A 9,106-nucleotide genomic window follows, 5' to 3' on the forward strand; every position below is an offset into this window, starting at 1 on the left:
AGTACATGAGACGTGTCAGATAGAGTATTCTATGCAAGTCTGAAGGTTGTTCGTTCAAACAGTGTGGCTGTTACAGTTGTGGCCGTAACAATGTTTTTTTTCCTGCCATTTTTGTATTTGAGTTCTTGATTTAACAGTCAAGTTGCCGAACTAGCTGGTAATATCATACCATAAACGCAGACTCCACATTTGCTTCGTAGAAAGTCAACATTTCTGAGACGATGGAGAAAATGCATGCAAATGGCATACTCATACTCCCTTTTTTAATGGGGGATGAGGAGTGCCACAATTAAATAATTAAATACACCATTCACTAATTAGTTAAAAGTGTCAACAATAATTAATTAAATCCATTTTACATTTCATTTTCATTCTGAAAAAATATGAAGTATAAATATTTCATGACTTATTTATTTATTTCATGGTCTGGTGTTGCAGCAGATCATGAATTAATTTTATCTGTCAAACTCGCTCGTCAAAAGTCTGTGGGGGCGGGGTTACCATCGATCCAGTCAAATCCATTGCTTTGGTCTTCACTCTTTTCAATCACGGCGGCTACGACAATGGAGGATGTGACTGAACTTTCCAGTGAGTTGGTGAGAAAGATTTGAAATCGCGCTGAGAATGTAGAAAGAGGAATATAGCGCCACCCAGTGTATCAGAATAATGTTTACTAGCTCTGTATCAATCCATTGTCAGGGATCGATTTAGCTTGACTTGATGTGCAGGTAACCAGGAAACAGATCATATTAATTCATGAAGTGTTGCAACAACACCAGACCATGAAATAATGACATAAATAGTGAAATATTTATACTTCAAACTTTTCAGAATGAAAATTAAATGTAAAATTGATTTAATTATTGACACATTTATTTCATCCTTGGCACATTTAATAAATTATTGACACTTTCAATTAATTAATTAATTAATGGTGTATTTAATTATTTAATTGTGGCATTCCTCGTCCTCCATATTTTTTGGTACGCAAACTGATATTGATCCACGTATGGTTCCATACAAAGCTGAATTAACAGTTTCTCCAATGCTTTCATTACGTTAAAGGTCAGAGCCACTGGTCTAAAACCGTTGTTTACTTGGGTGCATTTCTCAGGGACTGAAATAATAACTGAACTTTTCCAGAGCTGAGGTACCGTACCTATTTGGATTGATTAGAAATATGAACATTGTGAACCTTTAGAAGAAATTTCCTTTTAAAGTTTCATTTTAAACACACAATATGCTGTAGATGGACAGGTATCAGATCATTGAGCAATTAGGATGTTAAAGAATGAATGGTATTGTCAGGTCTCTTATTACTGACTGTTGAAGTTGGGAGCGGAATAGTCTGGATTCTGACCGTTACACTTGCTGAAAATGATTGAAATAAGGCTGGGGGAGAGATTGATTAATGATTTCCTTAGTTGTATTTTTGAACTTTCATTAGTAAGAGTAAATAAACGAAAGCTGTGATGGTCTCTATTCAACCTTTTGAGAGGCTGTTTTTTTGTTTTTGACTCAATGTCTGTATTTTCTATTATTTCAAATAACACCTCATGACTATGACGGCTCCGTAAGATAATTCTGTATACTACGTTGTGGGTACCTAATTGCATGCTTCATTGTTCACTTAAAATGTTTTTTGGCAGGTATTGTTGAAGTAATTGTGCATGTCAAGATGAAATGTTATGGCCAATGAATACAAAGCAGCACTTCATGCAGTCTTGTAGCTATTAGGTATAAGTTCAGGTTTCTTCTTCTTATTTGTTTCTTACTGCATCACTTTCATTTTGCAGATTTATTTCCTCTATGTAAACTGCCTTCATAGCAAGTTCCAGATCTGCGGTTACTTGTCCAAACACTATTGGATATTCTTACTGATCATACCTTTCTGGGGTGGGACGACTCACCCATCATGGCCACTAAGATAGATGCGTCTCAATTGTTCCTCTTCTTTTCATCACTTGTTGTCATCCCTGTGTCTTTAATCCGTACCACATACTGTATTTGCCTCAGAGCACTAACCGTATTTATTTCTAAACAGTCAGCTTGCTATAAGCAGACCATGGAATTGCAAAAGGGCCCCAGGAACCACTGGGGGACTCAATTCTGAATCTTCTGCTTCATCTGAGAAAAAAATTCATTATGCTTAAAAATTAAAGACAGGTGTTATTATCAGCCGACTGATATTACCTGCGGATTATAGCCATAAAATATGATATTGGTTGACGTCGGTATTGGTTTTTCCACCTATATTAAAAAATCAATATGTGATGATGTTTGAGAGAACATACTTAAAAAAAAATATGGCAGTTTATCAATTACTGAAGTTGAATAAGGATTCTTGTTTAGCACAAGTGATGTTTATTAATGAAATACATCCATTGAGGCATCTCGTTAAAAGTAGCCCTAACCTGTTATTTTTATTGAGAGATATATTATGTGCCCTAAAATTAGGTTGGTGGGGAGGGGATCTGTGTAAATTTCAATATCGGTAAATATAGCAAATCGAAAAATTTGTGTTCGACAATAACGGCATCACATAGGCAAAAAGCTAATATCAAACATCCCTATAAAACAATAATAATAAAAAAAAATGGCTATCGTAAGCTGTGGCTACTTTTTTCGAGGCATGATTAAGTTAAAGATGTGGGTGGCCAAACCTACGCAGCTTGTGTACGCGAGGGGTTGAGAACGAGCAGGAAGACAGGGAGACGTGATTGGTTAAAAAGAAAAAAAGAAAAGTCTTTTTTCATTGGTCAACGTTTTTACAGGTTTACAGCTGCTATAGATGATTAGTTTTCTTAGTTTCCTTTTCAGAGAACATAAGATCTTAATTTCTGTCAGGACATAAAGACAATTTCAACCAAAAATGTAAAAAGTGTATCTGGAGAAAATCACCTACCCTAGCTTTAAGCAGTTCATGTACCATTTAATGTATGACGAATGTCTTCATGCAAACCAGGGGCCAAATAATCATATCTTGATTATAGCTCCCCAACAAAAAGTCTCACATAAATATTTTCATTTTAGGGAGATGTTAAAAACCTTGCAGGTCCAACTCAAAGCCGGTGAGTGATCATTGCTGCCTTATCAATGCCTTCGACTGCAGAGCCCATCTCAATGGCAGTCAGCTTTATTGAATGGTGTTCTAATTTCTTAGACACATCTATAATCACCTGTTAGATTGTGTTTCGTGATCACACTTTACCTTATCTGACAGACTGGATGAAATCCAGTTTTCCCTGGTAACGCGGTTGCCATGGCCTTTGTAGAAACCATACAGACCCTGCTGCTAATTTGTAAGGCATGATGAGAATTGAGTACACTCAAAATGCTAAATAGGAAAGACGGTGGCTGGATGACTCTCTCTCTACTCAAACTGTTTGCTCTCTTTTCTCATCTTTCATCAGATTTACTTTTTAGTGCCCTCACGGACTGATGGCATTTTTGCACCAACGCAATTCATGCATTATAAGTAACGTCTAATCCTGAACAACAGAGTGGCTCAAAGTAAGCTGGTAGAAGCAGTGGTTTGACAAATATGAGTCACCAAGGTGGTGATGAGGTGACTTTGATATTTAGATCAGGAATGTACGTGCAAGTTTTGTAGAAATGTAACTGTATGACGTTTGTCTATAGCTTCTGGGTTGTCTTTAAATTATTTACTCAGTCTTTGATATCGTTGCAACAGATACATTGAATTTTACTCCACAGGATCTTTTTGTCTGTGGGGCAAAACCAAACTGGCGTCCAAATCTAATTACCAGCTATACTGGCTCTTTCATTAAGGGAGGTCACAGCCTCGGTTAATTCATTACTTTTGACAATAAAACCCTGTAGAACAAGGGATCACTGAATTAATCAGATTTTGAACGTCACTAAAGATCATACTGGTGGCAAAGGAGACTAATTCTAACACCTTTGGTTTTTTTATGTGCCCCCCCCCCTTTCTATTTCTTATAGTCATTACAGTGTTTATCATTACAGGTGGCACTAAATTCAACACTAACTGTGCATCTTGCAAAATTCTGCCTTGAAATGTTTTCACTCACACTGAGCTTGTCAAGCAATGCAAAGCTTTGTACTTTGTGTACTTCATACCTTGTGAATAAACTGTGAAACCTAATACCATACAACAAAATCTGACATATTCAACACATGCATTCTGCGTTCTTTAATCTATGTGTAGATCAGCACGCATACATTTAATCACATGTTTAATTCATTACTTACTCTGAATTCAGATACATTTTTGGAGGTACCTGCTTCTGCTGCTTTGCTGTTTGAGCGAACAAATGAATGCATGTGCGTACTTAACAGTGGACCTCAGACATTTGTGCTGATTAAGTATATCATCGCTATAAATTGTTAACAGGAATAATGTGCAGTATGGCTTAGTTTTTTGTTTTGTTTTTTTAAATGTCTTTATTCATATAAAGTGTAAAAATCAGTTCCCAGAAAAAAAATATTTATATTGCAAAATAATGTTATAGCAAATGCATGCAGTGAATCATGAGACATTGAAGCGTCTTACCTGAGCAATAGTCAGAAAATCCCTCTGTGCTACTTCTTCTTTTCTATGGAGGAGGTTATTTTTATCTCTTATATTCAATTTATCCCTTGCCACTTTTTTTTTTTTTTTTTTTTTTTTTTAAAAAAAAAAAATAATCTTCCTATTTTCTTGTAGAGTGCAACGAGTCCACAGAAATATATGGAGTCAGACAGCCAGATGGTTATGGTCTCATTCCTCGCTCAGTGAATATGGTGAAGGGAGGGCGAGAAGAAACAGACCTGCATAACTCTTCTCCTCTAGGTCTTCAAAAATCTGTCCCCATCTCTTCTATCTCATCCATTTGACTCTCTCTCTCTCTCTCCCTCACACACACAAACACAATAACACACAAGAATCCTTTCTGCTGTCGGCAACCTATTATTTGTCCCTCGATCAGATGGACCACCTATTTATTTTTGATTTATTTGCTGTGTGAGAGACATGATTTCCTACCAACTGACAGAGAGCAGAAAAAGATCAGTGGAGGAATTATACACGTACTGTTCGGTTTCAACAGTTGGTTAAAAAAAATAATCAGTGATTGTTGTGCAAAGAACTACATTTTTGAACTAAAGATCCACAGTTGATGGAATAGCAATAGTTATTTTTCCCGTACCTAAATGTAAAACACCACCACTTCGTCATCCTTTCAAAGCCTTTCCTTCACAATTATGCTTTTTCACAGAAACCCCTGCTGACATATTGGCAGCAAATGGTGTTTAGACCATTTTTCCAGTCTTTTTCTAGTGTCTTGAAGGCATCGATTTAGCAAATATAAGTTATGTCAATCCTAGTTCAATGATCTTTTCTCACATAGTGTTACCACATCATTTGATGAGGGTTATTTCAACACACTATAAAGAAGTCAGGAAAAGGCAACATTTCAGAGAGATAAAAACATGTGGATTGCAGTGATTTATAGAAATCTGTCCACTAAGTCTTTCTATAGTTGTCTTCAAAGTCAACCTAACATTTGACTGTCAGTGACAACACGAGAAGTATTCAATAAAGATAAGCTTAAATACATATAATGTTAATATTAGCGTCTTCTCACCCACATCAATGACATACTCTCAAAAGGGATTTCACAATAATCTCTGACACTGAAGCACTGAGATGAAAATTGCTTTTTATTCTTTATCCTATTAGGACCTTCATGAAAAATGTAATGCACAAACCAGTGAGGACAAAGGCTGCCTAGTCTGACATTTTCTTTTGTATTTCACAAAAGACTTGCTGCACGTGTATCATTCAGTCAGGTAGACACCAGCTGGGATTCCAGAAGCAGGCAGAGCCATTGCAAAGCAATGTTACTTTAACAAATGTTCATCCTTTCAGAAAGGATTTACTGTTTTTTTTTTTTTTTTTTTTTTAATATAAAGACCTATTTTTTGCTTCTTTTTTCTACCTCTTAGCTAAAACATTATAAATAATATAAGCCATTTTGCGACACAAAAAACAAAACAAAAGACAAAAAAGATTATTCACAGGAAAATGAACAAAAACTCAGCTTTCTCTCTCGCCCGAAAACAATGTGTGTGACGCAAAGAAAGGGTAAAAAAAATAAGCTTCCTATATTTTTTCTTCGTTTCTTTAATTTTTAACTAGTAAACACTAATCAGATCATGTTAATGACAGTGTTTTTAGGAGAAAATTCAAATCAACAAATTACAATAGTCTAATGCTTTTACTTCTGTCTTTATTCATGCTTTGCAACTTTAGCATAGAAACTATTAAAATTGAACTATTTTCTTTACTTTAAAACAGGGATCTCCAACAGGGGGCTTGCGAGCTACCGGGAGCTCGCAGGTTCTCAATAAGTAGCTCGCCAAGCAAATCCAAAATATAAAAAAATAAAAAAATTAAATAAAAATAATCTACCCTATGCATAAACAAAACCTCACTCATAGCAAACTCTATCTACTTAATACAACTCTAGATCTATATAACCACCACCACTACCACCCCTCCCCCACCCCAAAATGAATATCAACCAATCAGGTTTAAGTAACAATAATGCAAGCCGGCGGCTAATGCTAATATTTCCAAGCCGAACGTGAACGTGATTAAAGAACAAACATGGATTTTATTTTAACGGGACTGAAGCTAGCAAACAACTAAACAATGACTGAGGCAGGGCCATCGAAGAAAAAACAGAAGCCGTACCATTTCCATCAAGAGTGGGAGACTGAGTATTTCTTCACAAGTGTAAAAGAAAGGTGTGTGTGCTTGATTTGCAGGACGAGCGTTGCAGTCGAGAAGAAAGGCAATGTGGAGCAGCACTTCACCACACCAGAAATTTGACCGGGATTTTCCTTCTGGCAGCAGCCTGCGGCTAGCTAAGGTGAGTGAGCTGAAAGTGGGATTGCAACGGCAGCAATCATGGTTCACGAAACCAGTGAAGGGAGCTGATGCGGCAACTGAAGCGTCGTTCAAAGTGGCACATAATTTATCAAAGAAAAGAAAACCTTTTACAGATTGGGTTTTTGTCACGAATCCAATGACTCTCGTGGCTAATTCGTTGTTCAAAGATCACAGGAATGGCCCTGAAATCCTGTCTGCTATATCAGAGGTGCAGTTAGGCACAAATATGATGAGGTGGAGGACTTTTCGCCTCCAGAGTCTCCTCCCAACAGTCACAACCACGGTGGTCCACAGCCATACGTGTTTGAGCCTTTAGCACAGACAGGAGCCGGTGGTGAGGAGGATGAGGAGGTGAAGACGCAGGGGAGGATGGGTGACGTTTCCGAGTGGTAGATAATAACAATAATTCTGAACTCTGTCAATCCAACCTACGTGCTACAGTTTGCAAGGAGGCAGATGTCAGGTTTTATTGGGGAGGCGGGGCCAAAAGTTAAAGTGATGATGTAGGGGTTTCAAGAGTTTACCGTTCAACCAATGGGACAAATCAGTTGTAATAGCAGGCATTCAACCCTTAGTGGCCAGTACTGTATACCGGACATTTAACATCTAAATACGCAAAATTAAAATACTTTTACTAAAATGTGAAGAGTGGGTCTAGAATCAATCAACAGCACTACTTAATACCCAAATACACATATATTCAGCAGATAAAAGTTGGTTTGGGGTGTACTTACTCTTTAAAGGTCTCGACATTTACAACGTAGTGAAGAACTACTTTGCCCAAAAGAATGTGCCATTAGAAAATAGGTGTCAATAACAACTGATGGATGCCCGGCCATGACAGGGAGGCATAATGGTTTCATTGCAAACTGCAAACAAGACCCAGATTTTTCTCATTTTTTTTAACTATCATTGCATCATCCACCAACAGTCCATTTGTGCCAAAGTCATGGGGTTTGAACATGTTATGACACCTGTTATGAAGATAATAAATTCTATCCGAGCAAAGGCCAAACAATACCGAAGTTTCAAGTTGTTTTTTGAAGAACAGTCATCAGAATGTGGCGATATTTTGCTGCATACAGAAATCAGATAGCTTAGCAGAGGAAAAGTCCTGCATCGCTTTTTAGCATTTCTGACAGAGATCAAAGTTTTCATGGAAGCAAGAAATGAGGATACAACTCTGCTGTCTGACACTGAATGGCTTCTGGACCTGGCATTTCTAGCAGATGTGAGAGATAAATGAAACAATCTGAACTGTCAATTGCAAGGCAAGGGGAAGACAATCAATGACATGATTAATGCTGTCGAGGCTTTCAAGGAAAAACTGGGATTGTTTCTCCAACAAATGAAGAATAGGAAGATGCAGCACTTCCCCTCTGTGCTCAAAATGCTGGCAGAAAATCATGCTGCATCTGGGGCCATGGACACCCAAAAATACATAGACCTTTTAACAGTGACGTGCCGTGACCACTAGAGTTGGGTGGGCACGTTGCAAATCGAAACCACCAATGACAATTTCATATGATTCTGCTGGCAAGTGTTAATCAATCAAAATCATCATCGTAAAACACCAATAAAGAACCATAAGCATTTATTCAATATAGCCTCCATACTCTTCCAACAAGATATATCTCATGACATGGCAGCGCATCACGGAGAAAATGACAACAACAACTCAGAACAGCCTCAGTGAGGCGCATCCACAAGGCCAATCCTTCCTTTTGGACCATTCACTGTGAACAATACCAATGTTCGGACCTTATTTTTTCTGAAGGTCTGGAAGCTCGAGTGTTGGTCTTCCATCTTTTAAAAGCTCTTGTTTTTCCTCAAATAAAAGTTTCTCTATCGTCTCTAGCGCTGTCATCTTTCCTGTAGTGTTATCCCGCTTCTAGCTAGAGAACGTAGCAGCTGCAGCAGCCACGCTGGATCAATTCACTAATACACTGTGAACTTACGTATAGCATTTAGTAGTGTTGTGTTCAAGACCACACTATCCGAGACCAGAATGCACCGAGACCAAGACAAGACCAAGACTTTCGGGAGCCGAGACCGAGTCAAGACCAAGACCGAGACAAGCCGAGACCGAGACCAAGACCAAGACCATAAACATTTTTTTTTTCAATTTAAAAAAATCTATAAATAAATAAAATTATGGCAAGGTTCAACAGTTAAATTACGTTCTTT

Source organism: Gouania willdenowi, chromosome 13, assembly GCF_900634775.1.
Source record: "Gouania willdenowi chromosome 13, fGouWil2.1, whole genome shotgun sequence".
NCBI lineage: Eukaryota > Metazoa > Chordata > Actinopteri > Blenniiformes > Gobiesocidae > Gouania > Gouania willdenowi.